Source organism: Carassius auratus, chromosome 29, assembly GCF_003368295.1.
Source record: "Carassius auratus strain Wakin chromosome 29, ASM336829v1, whole genome shotgun sequence".
In the NCBI taxonomy this organism is placed as follows: Eukaryota; Metazoa; Chordata; class Actinopteri; order Cypriniformes; family Cyprinidae; genus Carassius; species Carassius auratus.
Window position 1 is genome coordinate 14,928,449 of NC_039271.1, and position 14,625 is coordinate 14,943,073.

Sequence of the window (14,625 nt, forward strand, 5' to 3'; positions counted from 1 at the left end):
CCCCTTGCCTTTTGGCGTTGTATCAAATTTCTCTTGGTGGCCCATTGGGCTGAATAACCAAATGCTCCATTGCCTATTTTAATATTGGTTTTAACTGTCAATAAAAAGATTATTTTTATTGTTACCTCTGACTCGTATTTAATTGGTGATACGAACCTGTGTTTGCCCTTTTAAAAGGTGGTTTGATTAAAATCTTTGGGTGAAATTCCTGGTTATATTTATTATTGTAAGTCGCTCCCCCGTGACGTAACATTTTCAGTCCCCACCGACTTCCCGCGCCACACATGCTTTGCTTGTTTTAGCACGTTGGCTTTTTTATGGTGTAATCTGTAGGAGGTTTACAGAGAGCGCATATTTCATCATGACGAGCGTTGCATCAGCCACGAACGCACCATCATCTAAAGAGGTAAAGGCGCGCGTCGCATAAATATAAACACATTTCTATGTTTTCAACCTTCATGTGTTTGATAAATGTAGTTAAACCCAGTCATATTTGGTCCTAAAACCGCGTATGTCGGCATGTGCGCGCTCTATTGCCAGTCGTCTGCATGCGTTAAAACAGAGACTAACGAAATCTCTGACTCGTGATACAAAGGTTTTCATTTTTTTTGTAACTAATTTTTCTTTATTTAATTGAAATGGACAACAACTCAACATTGTATTAAATTAGATGTAATATAACGTGTATCTCCAAAGTTCATGTAAGTACGCGTTGTGCGTTCGTCAGACTGACGGTGTGTTTACGCGCATCATGAATGTAGGTTATTGATACACATACGTCACTAAACTAATGAAATAAGGAGGCAAAGTCCACTGTCAGGTTTTTTTTTTCTTTCCTTATTCAATGATAAAATAAAGTTCAAGTTACATTTTATGTTTACATTCTTTCCAGGTTAAAGGCACGTGGTGTAATACTACCATACGCCGTTCATATTTTGTATTTATATTATTGTTAATTATTGTTTTATATATTAATATTCTTTAATTTAAAATCTGATAAGGTTTTCCCACAATTTTTACTGTGCTTAATATATAATAGCTACAAAAAAGGCGTTTATTACTAATTGTTCTTTGGTTATTATTTTTAACCTTGTTTTCAGACCATTAGGCAACAAATCTTCTGTAAACATTGCAAGAGCTATGAAGGTCACTGCATAAAGGTGCACCTTTAATTCAACCCAGCTGATTGGTCACTAAAAACTCACTCCCATATCATTTCATATTTCAAGCCACTTCAAGTCCATTGCGTAATCGAGCATGATGATGTTTAAAGGGGCGGGTTCATCAGGGGTGTAAAGTAGCCTACTTATTTTCTATACTTGGCCTAATAAGATTTTTTTCTTTATTTTTTTCTTTTATTTTTTACTGGAGCAGGGGTCTATAGCAAATGAAAATTACAATTCTGTAGACCTCCAAAGTAAAAAAGGTTGTCATATACTAATTCCTTTTAAGCATTATTTTGGATAGTTTTGCACATTTCTTGAGTGTTATTGAAATGATAAGCTTAGACTCTTACTCAGTTAAATTTCTAAGGCTAAACCGATACTTTTTAACTCCTTCATTTTAGACCTCCAAAGTACAAAGTCTATCTTTCGAAGGTCATCATGACTTTACTTGAGTCTGACTCAATTCTATTTAGATAAAACTATACTCAATCGTCCTTGTGAGGAAACGCCTTATCGTTCACCACAGCACATTGTTTGACCTTATTTTTTATATATATATATATATATATATATATATATATATATATATATATATATATATTAGTGCTGGGCAACGATTAAATATTTTAATCGCGATTAATCGCATGATTTTCTGCGATTAATCACGATTAATCGCAGCATGCGCAAAATTCAATAATGAAATCAAAAGTAGTGTATTGTGCAATTGTATTCTTTCAAAGTTCTGCTGTATGAACAAAAGTGCAATAAAATTTTGTTTGTCAAAACTTTAAACAAATAAAGTGCTTTTTTACAACAGTTAAAAGTTAGTAGCAGTTAACATTTCTTGTAAATCTTAACTTAAACATTAATGTAATCAAATTAAATATAACATTAACGTATAAATAAAACATTAAAGTTTTATTTAGTTTGTAAATATATATATATATATATTTTTATTCCTGTTGCACAGCAGTGGGACATTTCAAATAAAGTCAGCACACTTAGCACAGATAGTGCAAGAAATATGATAGCTGTTATGATCTGCCTTTTGAACACGTCCTCTGCGACGCGCACAGTCTCCAGCGTTCTGTCATAGTATCTCTGCACAACAGCGCGTTTGACAACGTCCTGGCCAAATGAAGAAAGGTTGCGGGCCATTTTAAGCACAGTGCAGCGAGTGCTGCAGAATTAGAACAAAACAAATTGAACTTAGACAAAAGAAGGAGTCGCTTATACAAGACATTCCAACCAGATGGAATTCGACTCTGGACATGATTTTCTGTTTTGCGCTGTAGCTCATCCCAAGCAGCCAGTAGCCTGATAAACATCCCACCCCTCCTGTGACCCATGGTTTGCGTTGTATGCGGTTGTTTTATAACAGTCTAGCTATGTGTACTCAAACGGAGTGAGCAACGGACTTTCAAAATATAAAGTACGTTAACGCGCGATAAACTAATTGTCGGCGTTAATTAATTAATGCGTTAACGCGATAAAAACGCGTTAACTTGCCCAGCCCTAATATATATATATATATAATTCTAGCTGTTGCTGTAGAAGAAAATGCAGACACTTGGTTGGTGATCACTCATATAAACTACTGTAAATATAAAGTTCTGTCAGTTTCGGGATAGAGGTTGTTCTGTAGACAGTCAGGACTTTCTTTTCTTTGGATTTCTTCCGTGGGTTTCTAAAGGGTTTTACTTTCACTCAAGTATGTATGTTTTTGATCAGCTACTTGAATTTTTTATTACAGTTAATTAAGTAATATACTAGATATTTTGTAAGTGAAGACATTGTTAAGAGCATGGAAATGTAAGACCAAGATTGCTTATTCTTTTAGAGAAGCAGTAATGAATATTAACTGAAATCAGTGAAGGGCATCAGCAATCTGAAGTAACGTTCCTTCACATTTTAAGGTACTTAAAGTGCCAAAGTACTTTGAAAATGTATCAAATGAAATGTGTTTGCATATTCCAGTTTCAAATATGTTTATCCTCATATTATATGTTGTATTTTCTTTTCCTTTTTAGAAGCTTTTGATTAATGCTATGGCTGGCAATGCCTCTAGCTTTAAGGTAAGGCATATCATATACATATATTACAGTTTAGTGTAATAAACACCACTTGCCTTTAGCGAAATGTCCAATGGCATCATTTTGATGTTTAAAAGATACACCAGACAATTGGAAACTCTCCTCTTCAGTCAAAACTTGATTCTTTCTCTGATAAATCCACTTTTCTTATGGTCTTATGACTGTCTCTGTGTCCAGATACTGTTTGTAAAGTTCATAGCATAATGAAAGAGCTTTTTGAGTGGCTATACAGTCTTAGTTGAGTCTTAGTGACTCATGGTAGACTCCTTGTTCCATAGCATATTTTGCCCTCCATGGCTTCAAAATGTGACCTTGGACCCGTCTTTTTGGCAGTTATGAAAAGGTCCTAGCTCTTCCAAGATCCCGTGCTGAAAAGAGAATCCAGTCTCTCAGATCACTGTAAGCCCTGTCAATCAAGCTTGGCTTGGCTTTGGGCATGCTCTCTGTCTCTCTCTACCTTTCTCTGACTCAGGGAGTGATTAAGCTGGAGTTCTTTTCAACACAGGCTAAATCACACCATTGCCATAAACTAAACATAGTATTATAGACAGATATCAGCAATCATGCCTTAGGTTGCTAGCTGCTTACAAAAATAGAGCATTTATATACAGTAGTGTATGGATGAGAGAAAGACCTACAAATAAATCACTATTTAATTCTGATCAACTGATTCATTGAAATTATTCCAATATAAAGAATGATTCATTCACAAATCAGGCCTTTGTTATTTTAAATGTGATTTTAAATTAGTTTGTTAGTTTAAATGTGTGATACTACATCCTTGCTCCAGTCCCTTATTCCCTCAAAAAATTATTCTATCACCATGTCCTCTCTGGGGCTTGTCACACTCATTGCAGAAATGGCCGAAGAAGTTTAATAAAGATCCACACAATAATCCACATAAAGTACAGATACAATGCCAAGACTGGACCACTAACATAGGAAAAGGTTTTAATTCCTTATCGTAAATATTCTAAGAAATCGTTTTTCAGAGCACATACTAGCATTAGTTGTGTATCAGTGAACATGACATATCATCAAACAGAAAAAAAAGCTTCAATCTGGTAATGGACTTCCAACATACATTCTAACCTCATACATGAAATCTCATATCAGATGGCACAAACGTGGCTTTTTGCATAGGTGTTTATTTTTTTGGGTTCATCATGGCAGCGTGCAGAGCATTGTTTGTCTATTGATGAGGATAATCACATTTAAGCGTCTTGAAGGAACTGTAGGAGGTCACACACGGCAATGACTTGATGGCCACAAAGCACCTCTCATTGCAATGAAACCTCAACAAAATGACAGCTTTCTAAGAAAGCTCTGTGTCTAATCATACGTTATACTATGTTAAAGTACTAATTAGCATGCTAAGTAAAGAACTGAATACACCATCATCAACAACAATAATAGCAGTCCTATTGAACACCACCCTAAATCTGCCAACACGATTGCTCTCGAGACTAAACAGAGATTACAGGCAGTTGTTCCGTTAGATCTAGTATATTTATAGCCAGTTACTCACAAAGAACCTGTGAACTGAGCTATGAGACAGAATAGTCCTTAGATTCATGCTGCTTTATAAGTGAGCGTCTGAAAAAAAAATAAAAAAAAGACTTTGCGTAGAAAGTTTTAGAACAATTGTTCCTGTGACTGAGTGGTAGAACGTTGTGTTTGCGGCGCAAAATGTTGTGGGTTGGATTCCCAGGGAACACACATACTGGTAAAAAATGTATAGTATTTATGCACTGTAAATCGCTTTGGATAAAAGCGTCTGCTAAATGCATAAATGTGTGTATATACATATATGCCTGTACTGCAGTTAAACAAACCTTTGCTAATAAATACTGAGGCAGTTCGTTGCTCACCTTTCCACCATAATCTGAGATTACAGAGGGCTTTTGAAGGAACACGTAATCTGTGACAGTGTGTAATCTCAGTGTTTGAGTGCATTTCTGTCAGGGAGAGTTCTCCATAGAGAGATGGATTTCACAGACTGACCCGATTCTGTGTCTGTAAAAAGCTCTTGGCTGGTGTATTATGTCATCTGATGCTGTTTATTTTTGGCTGCGTTCTGTCTAGGCCGCAGACACAGTGATACAGTTAGCACAGACTCAGAAGCCAAAACCTGACCCAAATGGCCTGGTGTTTGGGACGGTCTTCACTGACCACATGCTGACCATTGAGTGGATTCTCGAGGAAGGTTGGCAGAAGCCACACATCCAGCCTTTTGGGAACCTGTCCATACATCCAGGCTGCTCTGCCCTGCATTACTCTGTACAGGTCTGTCCTGGCCATCTGGAGTTCTAGTGGCTAGACATCATATAAAATTATGTCACAGCAAATAATTATAAATAAAAAATAAAAATAAATGTTTGAATGTAAATACTTATTGCATGCAGCTTTTTGAGGGTATGAAGGCATACCGGGGTCCAGATAACAAAGTGCGTCTCTTCAGACCGTTGATAAACATGAAGCGGATGCTGAAGTCCGCCCACAGGGCCTGTCTGCCTGTAAGATTAACTTCTCTCCCCTCTCTACTGCATCCACATTCAGTTTTAATCAAGTTAGAGATACAAAACTGCATGTCTGATTCTGTAGAGTTTTGATGGCGAAGAGTTGTTGGAGTGCATCAGGAAGTTGGTGGAAGTGGATCAGGATTGGGTCCCTCACTCAGACTCTGCCAGTTTGTACATCCGTCCCACCTTCCTGGGCACAGAGGTTAGAGCTACACAAAACCCTCATTTTGACTATTTTCAGCTTTCCATATCTTGCCATTCACAAAAGCATATGTGACCCTGGACCACAAAACCAGTTTTAAGTGTCATCTTTTAAAATTGAGATTAACACTGAAAGCTACAAAATCTCTTCATGGAACATGATCTTTACTTAATATCCTAATGATTTTTGGCATAAAAGAAAAATCGATAATTTTGACACATACAGTACAATGTTTTTTTTTTTTTTTTTTTTTTGGCTATTGCTAAAAATATACCCCAGCGACTTAAAATTGTTTTTTTGTTCCACGGTCACATATTTGTGCATATAAATGAAGACATGAACTCTTGTAACCCATATTTTCTTTACCTATGCCTGTGTGAGCAGCCCACCCTTGGTGTTAAGAAGCCCTCAAAGGCATTGCTGTTCGTCATCCTCAGTCCTGTGGGATCGTACTTCAGCACGGAAGCTAAACCAGTGTCTCTGTGGGCCGATTCCAAATACATCAGAGCCTGGAGGGGAGGGACAGGTGACTGCAAGATGGGAGGGTGAGTGAATGAGAGAGATTTCATTGTGCCTGAATATCTACATAAAAACTCTAAGTGAATAAGGAGCATTTTTGCAAGCTTACTGGCACATTCTTCCTGATCCAAATATGTGCACGCTTGGTTTAATGAAAGCCACATAGTAGACTTTGGATTTTGTGCAGCATGCTAACAGCCATGTTTTAAATCTGTGCAGAGCATTTCAGCAAAGCAACCAGTGCCGTATGTACACTATCAACTGCTGAAGGAGTGATAACGGCACTAGAAAATAGGGCTTTTCAGGGCTCAGACAGATCTTTGTTTGTGAACATGAAACCTAATTTTTTCTAGGAACTATGGCGCCTCTATCTATGCTCAGTATGAGGCAGTGAAATTACGGCTGTCAGCAGGTTCTGTGGCTGCACGGGGATGACCAACAGATCACTGAGGTCGGCACCATGAACCTTTTCCTCTTCTGGACCAATGAAAAAGAAGGTGATGGCTGTTCACATTTGTAAAACACTACTCTTTCACTCTCTGTTTTGATAGACAAAGTATTTTGGTTATGTATATTTACTTTAACAGAAAAATACAGCGTATGTGGAAGTCAAAGTACAGTATTGTTCAAAATAATAGCAGTACAATGTGACTAACCAGAATAATCAAGGTTTTTCGTATATTATTTTATTGCTACGTGGCAAACAAGTTACCAGTAGGTTCAGTAGATTCTCAGAAAACAAATGAGACCCAGCATTCATGATATGCACGCTCTTAAGGCTGTGCAATTGGGCAATTCGTTGAATTAGTTGAAAGGGGTGTGTTCAAAAAATAGCAGTGTGGCATTCAATCACTGAGGTCATCAATTTTGTGAAGAAACAGGTGTGAATCAGGTGGCCCCTATTTAAGGATGAAGCCAACACTTGTTGAACATGCATTTGAAAGCTGAGGAAAATGGGTCCTTTAAGACATTGTTCAGAAGAACAGCGTACTTTGATTAAAAAGTTGATTAGAGAGGGGAAAACCTATAAAGAGGTGCAAAAAATGATAGGCTGTTCAGCTAAAATGATCTCCAATGCCTTAAAATGGAGAGCAAAACCAGAGAGACGTGGAAGAAAACGGAAGACAACCATCAAAATGGATAGAAGAATAACCAGAATGGCAAAGGCTCAGCCAATGATCACCTCCAGGATGATCAAAGACAGTTTGGAGTTACCTGTAAGTACTGTGACAGTTAGAAGACGTCTGTGTGAAGCTAATCTATTTTCAAGAATCCCCGCAAAGTCCCTCTGTTAAAAAAAAGGCATGTGCAGAAGAGGTTACAATTTGCCAAAGAACACATCAACTGGCCTAAAGAGAAATGGAGGAACATTTTGTGGACTGATGAGAGTAAAATTGTTCTTTTTGGGTCCAAGGGCCACAGGCAGTTTGTGAGACGACCCCCAAACTCTGAATTCAAGCCACAGTACACAGTGAAGACAGTGAAGCATGGAGGTGCAAGCATCATGATATGGGCATGTTTCTCCTACTATGGTGTTGGGCCTATTTATCGCATACCAGGGATCATGGATCAGTTTGCATGTGTTAAAATACTTGAAGAGGTCATGTTGCCCTATGCTGAAGAGGACATGCCCTTGAAATGGTTGTTTCAACAAGACAATGACCCAAAACACACTAGTAAACGGGCAAAGTCTTGGTTCCAAACCAACAAAATTAATGTTATGGAGTGGCCAGCCCAATCTCCAGACCTTAATCCAACTGAGAACTTGTTGGGTGATATCAAAAATGCTGTTTCTGAAGCAAAACCAAGAAATGTGAATGAATTTTGGAATGTTGTTAAAGAATCATGGAGTGGAATAACAGCTGAGAGGTGCCACAAGTTGGTTGACTCCATGCCACACAGATGTCAAGCAGTTTTAAAAAACTGTGGTCATACAACTAAATATTAGTTTAGTGATTCACAGGATTGCTAAATCCCAGAAAAAAAAAATGTTTGTACAAAATAGTTTTGAGTTTGTACAGTCAAAGGTAGACACTGCTATTTTTTTGAACACACCCCTTTCAACTAATTGCCCAATTGCACAGCCTTAAGAGCGTGCATATCATGAATGCTGGGTCTTGTTTGTTTTCTGACAATCTACTGAACCTACTGGTAACTTGTTTGCCACGTAGCAATAAAAAATATACTAAAAACCTTGATTATTCTGGTTAGTCACATTGTACTGCTATTATTTTGAACAATACTGTATATGGAGGTCAAAGTCAATTTGCTGGACCTTTAGAAAGCCACAAGCACTGATTTTGATTCTCATGGAAGCTTATTTCTGCTAAAGATATAAGTAATTGTGACATTTCTTATCTCACAGTTCTGTGAATTATAAGATATCAACTCAGAACTGAGAGTTAAAATTCATGTAAAAACTTTTCGACAAAGTCAGGTTTTTTTTTTTCAGAAAGTCAGAAATGCAATTTTCTATATTGCAATTACACATTTATATTACAATTCTGAGTTTATATCTCGCAGTTCCAAGTTTATAGCTCACAATTCTTAATTGCAAGAAAAAAAATCACAATCCTGAGATATAAAGTCACAGTCACCTTTTTATTATCATCTCTTTTTTTTATTCCATGGCGTACATAAGCTCCTCTATTAAAGCCCTTTATAGTGGTCTAAAAGAAAATGGCTAATTCTAATTTCTTCTTTATAGAAATAATATTTGAATAAACGTTTAAGATGAAAAACCTGTTTTTTTGTCTTGTTTTGTTTTGTTTTTTCAGAGGAGGAGCTTGCAACACCACCTCTAGATGGCATTATTCTGCCAGGCGTTACACGGCAAAGCATCTTAGAACTTGCTCGCAAATGGGTAAAACCGGGTCGAAACCTTACTGTCAGGAAAAAAAAAAAGTGCTAAAATTGATCTTTTGGGGGTACAACAGCATGTCAATTTAACCCTGATTTTGCTCCAAACCTGACTTTCTTTTGTGGAAACACAGTAGAAGATATTTCGAAGAATGTTCTTAACATCTTCAGGTCCCATTGACTTCCATTGTATTCTTTGTCTCCAAGTCAAATTGGAACTGACAATGTTTAGATACTAACATTCTTCCAAATTAGCTTCTTTTGTGTTCCACTGAAGAAAGAGGGGTCATACAGATTTGGAGTGACCTGAGTAAATTGTTACAGAATTTTCAGTTTTTGGTGGACTGTCCCTTTAAGATACTACTTTGAACCTTAGGGGTAAATAAGGTAGAACATTGTCCCTTTTAAGGGCACTGCCCCAGTTTTCTTTTTTTGTTTTTTTTTTTTTTTGTAGGTTTTGATTCAAAGCTTCATTTTATCTAACAGGGTGAGTTCAAAGTATCAGAGCGCTATTTGACCATGGCCGATCTGCGGCAGGCTCTGGAAGAAAACCGAGTGAGGGAGATGTTTGGTTCTGAACTGCCTGTGTTGTTAGTCCAGTTGGCAGGATCTTGTATAAGGGAGAGGTGAGTTTAGTTTATTTGGGATGGTTAGAGCATTGCACACTGATTCAGTATCAAAACATACTGGCAAACCAACAGAGATCTACCTCTGGGTCAACATCTTGGCCAATTTTTGCAGCGTAACAATGTTTTTCTTAAACTAATTTCCTGCCATTATAGAATCTGCATATTCCATGTGAAGGAGTCTTTCCTCCACTTGCCTCCAGACTGCTAAAGGAGCTCACAGATATTCAGGTAAGACAATACACACACTGAATGACATATTTTATAGCCCTGTATAATGTATGTTAGTGTTATTTGTAAGTTTTTAGAATGTAATTAATATTTCATGATGCTGTTAAAACAATTTATGCAAAACTCTTTTCTGTTAATGTCTTGAGCTGGTTGATAATGCTTTCTTTAACTTCGCTAATAGTGGTTTCATTGAATGTCCATTTAAATGCACTTAGAAAAATGTAATTGGCAAATTATAAATAAAGCATAATAGACAGGGTGTCATTCAGTAATTTGCTAAATGGCAAACAAATTCATTCAAATTGTGTTCGTTTTGAAATTGTGTCTTAAATATGTTTCAGGAATTTTTACTGTCATGGGAAAGTTTGGTTAGTTTTTTTTTCTGTAGTTTGCAGTTTCTTCATTCATTCATTCTGCTAAATCTACCTTTTAATGTTTAATTAATATAATTTTATTTTATAAAATATATAACATTTTGTTATATTATTATTTGGCATATTTATTTTATTTGTTGGCATGGTGGAACACTTGTTTAAGTGAGATTAGAGAGATACTTGTTCAATTATGTGGTGAAGGAAACCAAAAAAACCTCATCTGGTGAAATTGAAGAATTAGGATAGCTTTGGTCTTTCAATTTTTATATTATTTGTTGTAGAGGGGTTACAATAAATAATTATATTTTGGCAACTTTTCAACAAGAACCAAACCATTTAACCTCCACCTTTCCATCCCAACACACATTGGACAAATAGAACAATCAGAACAAAAAAATATATTTTTAAAATCTTTTGCTTTCTTGCAGTATGGACGGACCCCCAGTGACTGGTCTTGCATCATTTAAAGGAACCTCACTGATGTTCATGTACACAAACTCTTCCAAGACATTTAAAACATGCACATCGTACAAAAAAAAAAGCTTTATTTGTGGGTAAATGGAATAATTACTTGGCACGTTCATGTATGTTTTTTTGTTTTGTACAAAGTTTAAAAGCTAACTTAAACCTAGTCAAGCAATAATATGTTGTTCATTAGCATATCAAACCACTCAGATGCCTCCTCATAGCCACATTTATTCGAATCATCAGTAACCAGCAAATCAGACTTGGTGGTCATCTGCTTTGTTAAAACTAATATACCAAGATATTGGTGTCATTTGAGGTGTTTCCACACTGTATAATGAGATTCAACATTCAGAGAAACTATAAATGTACTTCACTATAGATGCTGTTAGTAATATGCAATTACTGTATTATTGCACAAGCTCTTTCAATTATGAAAGACATTTATAGATATTTAAAGTAGTATGTTATTGTGGTAAAGTATTTTTAAAAACTTTGTATTTTTGGATTTTACTGTTATAACATTTCACATTTTTAAATGTTTCACCTGTTTAACATCTAAAAAATAATGTTAATGTTGTAATGTTTAATCTTAGCTGATAATAATAATTAGTAGTAACATATAATTTTTTTTAATTCTTCCATTCCAAGCACACAAACTCTAAAGGGTATATTTTGATGAAGATCCTTTTGCACCCAAAGGGAACCTTAAAATCCACCGTATATTTATCTAAAGATGTTTGTATGATTGAACTGATCCGTCATTTATTGTAGACCTTTGCCGCTAGGGATAAGATTTTAACAGTTAAAAAAGCACAAATAAATCAAATAATATAGATTTAAAAAATGTTATATACTGTAGGTATTGTTAATTGCCAAAGTATTTTAATGGTTGTACTGAGTATTTTGTGACGTGATATCATAAATAAATACATTTAATAAAACAATGTATCATGTTTGCTTTCTTCATTCATTCATTCATTCTTCTACTTAATATACCTGATACTATTTCATTCATGTATAATATTAATAACTTAATTTAATAATAAAAAAATTATAATAAATGTTTATTTGCTGTCATTGAGTGGAACACCTGTTTAAACAAATAAAAAAAAATCATTAACTACTTACTTTAGACATCATTAATTCATTCATACCTCTCTTCCAAACACAAATTGTACACACAACATGAAAATGTCCACTAGTAAATTAATATGCCATCCCTCACTTAAATAAAAAAGACAGTATGTTTGTTCTTCTTCCTAGCTCTCCTTTAGACACTATTAGTATCGAACAACTTTGGTAATAGTGGTTTCTCTTTGTTTTTTGTTCTCTTTGTAATATAATAAAGCTTTCGTTGTGTTCTTAATAATTTAATACAGGTTACATATAATGAATAGAAATAAAGAAAAATTCAGTACCACCTTTTCACACAAGAATGGCGAAATATAACAAAAGATGTAAAGGGAAATGGATTTGAATCACTGCAGGTTTGAATCACTGAGATCTGAATCACTACAATCCTTTTTTTTATGCACTGGAGCCACACATATACATACATACATACATACTTAGGCCTATATATAATTCAGAAAAAAAAAATCCATGTGAAAACATAATAACAAATAAGAATAAAACATTTCATTTTTATTTAGAAATAATTAAGAAATTAAGACCAATTCTTGTTTGCCAATAAACTTGACTCATATTTATAGCCCCACTAACCCCAATATGCCTTAATAAGGCTCAGGTTAATGGTTACAAACATGGAAACATGTGAAACTGACTGAATGTCAGTCCCAACCAGAGCTGGGGCGAGTGACCTAAATCACTCCTGTGAAATAATGCTCTTGCCTTGAGAAAAGGGAGAGAAATCAAAATGGACCTGAGGGAGACTGCATCCAGAGCTTGCTGGGATCAGATCACTTTCTTAACCAGAAGCATATTGATTTATATGGAGCTGTAATTGCTTCAATATGTTCTGGATGACTTCCCCGTAATTGAGGCCTGGCAAAGACGCGCTTCCTGGAAATGCCCAGTGCCAGGCAGCGGGTAGAGAGGCACCCCACCCAATCCCCTGTGTCAGCAAGAGGGGAGAACATCCCCAACCCTGCCTCATCTTCATTTACAGGAGAGGCTTCCCTGTTCGCAGGTTCACCGAGCATCTACTCATCTGATAAAGGGCAAGAATTTGGCAATGCTGAAAGCTGAAACTTACAGTGGATGGAGGATTTTGTACTTTCATTGCACCTTACAAGCTGGCATGGGTTTGTCATAATGGCTTGTTCCTTCTTTTAGCCTTAATTAGCATTAAAAATTAGAAGATACTGTACAGCTATAGTTCTCACTGGACATTAAGTGTCAAAATGTAGCATTGAAATATGAATAATATAAAACAAAATATTTAAATAGGTATCAATATCAGGATATATTAAATTATGATACATATAAGCGGGACCCACCATCGCTTTGTTCTTGATGTATAAAATAATGCTGAGGGATTTCCCATAAACCTTTGATTTCACTTATACCCAACGTGAATGTCAATCAGAGGAGAATGTTTAAACAGACTCAAAACTTGATACCGCATAGCAACACTCTGCGAAACAACATTTCACTGATGTCAGTTTTGATAACACATCTTGACAGAGTGAACAAACACATGTGATTTCACATACAGCACATAGACTCTCTTTCTTGTCTGTCTCATCCACTTAGAGGTGTACAGTATCCAGTTTATGAAATTCCAGCAGGAAGCATTGTGTCCAGGCATTATTAATGGTAGCTGACAGAATGATTGCAGTCCTTGTCTTGCATGCTAAATGAAGGACCACATTTCCACAAATGTCAGTGCACTATGGAGGTGGATTGTATTGGGTTACTTAATCAGAAAGGCCTTTTGTGTGTGTGTGTGTGTGTGTGTGTGTGTGTGTGTGTGTGTGTGTGTGTGTGTGTGTGTGTGTGTGTGTGCAGATGCCAGGAAAGACATTTCATAGATATTACAGGAAGCATCCATTTAATTATCAATTTGTGGATTCTAAATCATTTTTTTAAACAATTGTATTATTTATGTCCATATGTACCTTTAGAAAAGGTTAATCTGTTGCAACTGCGACTGAGTGAAATTCACCTGTGACATTTTAGGCATTATGTAACCAAATATGACATTTTGCAACCTGTATGTTTTACACTTCATAAAAAATATATATAACTATATAATGATTTATATATTAATCATATTGTCCAACATGGATTTATTTCCTGTTTAAACAGGAGGTTAGGATGTGGCATTTTAAAGGGCTACAAAGGTTACATCACAGCCATTAATCATGATTTGCTTCTTGCTATAGGTTGCTGTTATTAGGGGAAGGGACATTCTTATTTTAGAAAACACTTCATTGGATAAAATCTGTGTTGTACAAGATGAGTCATCAACATCATTCATTCTGTTTTTCCTGAAGAAAAAATAAAAATGTAACATTTAAAAAGTGCATTTTGTTAATTAAAAGTAGGATCTTGATTAGATGCAAGACAGTCTTAAACCTGCTTCTGCTTGAGCTTATGATGC

The 14,625-nt window shown here is 35.8% G+C and overlaps 1 pseudogene; it reads left to right on the plus strand.

Moving 5' to 3' along the window:
- The first annotated feature begins 231 nt into the window (after positions 1–231).
- LOC113048190 (branched-chain-amino-acid aminotransferase, cytosolic-like) lies at positions 232–12,006 on the plus strand (annotated as a pseudogene).
- The last annotated feature ends 2,619 nt before the right edge of the window (positions 12,007–14,625 follow it).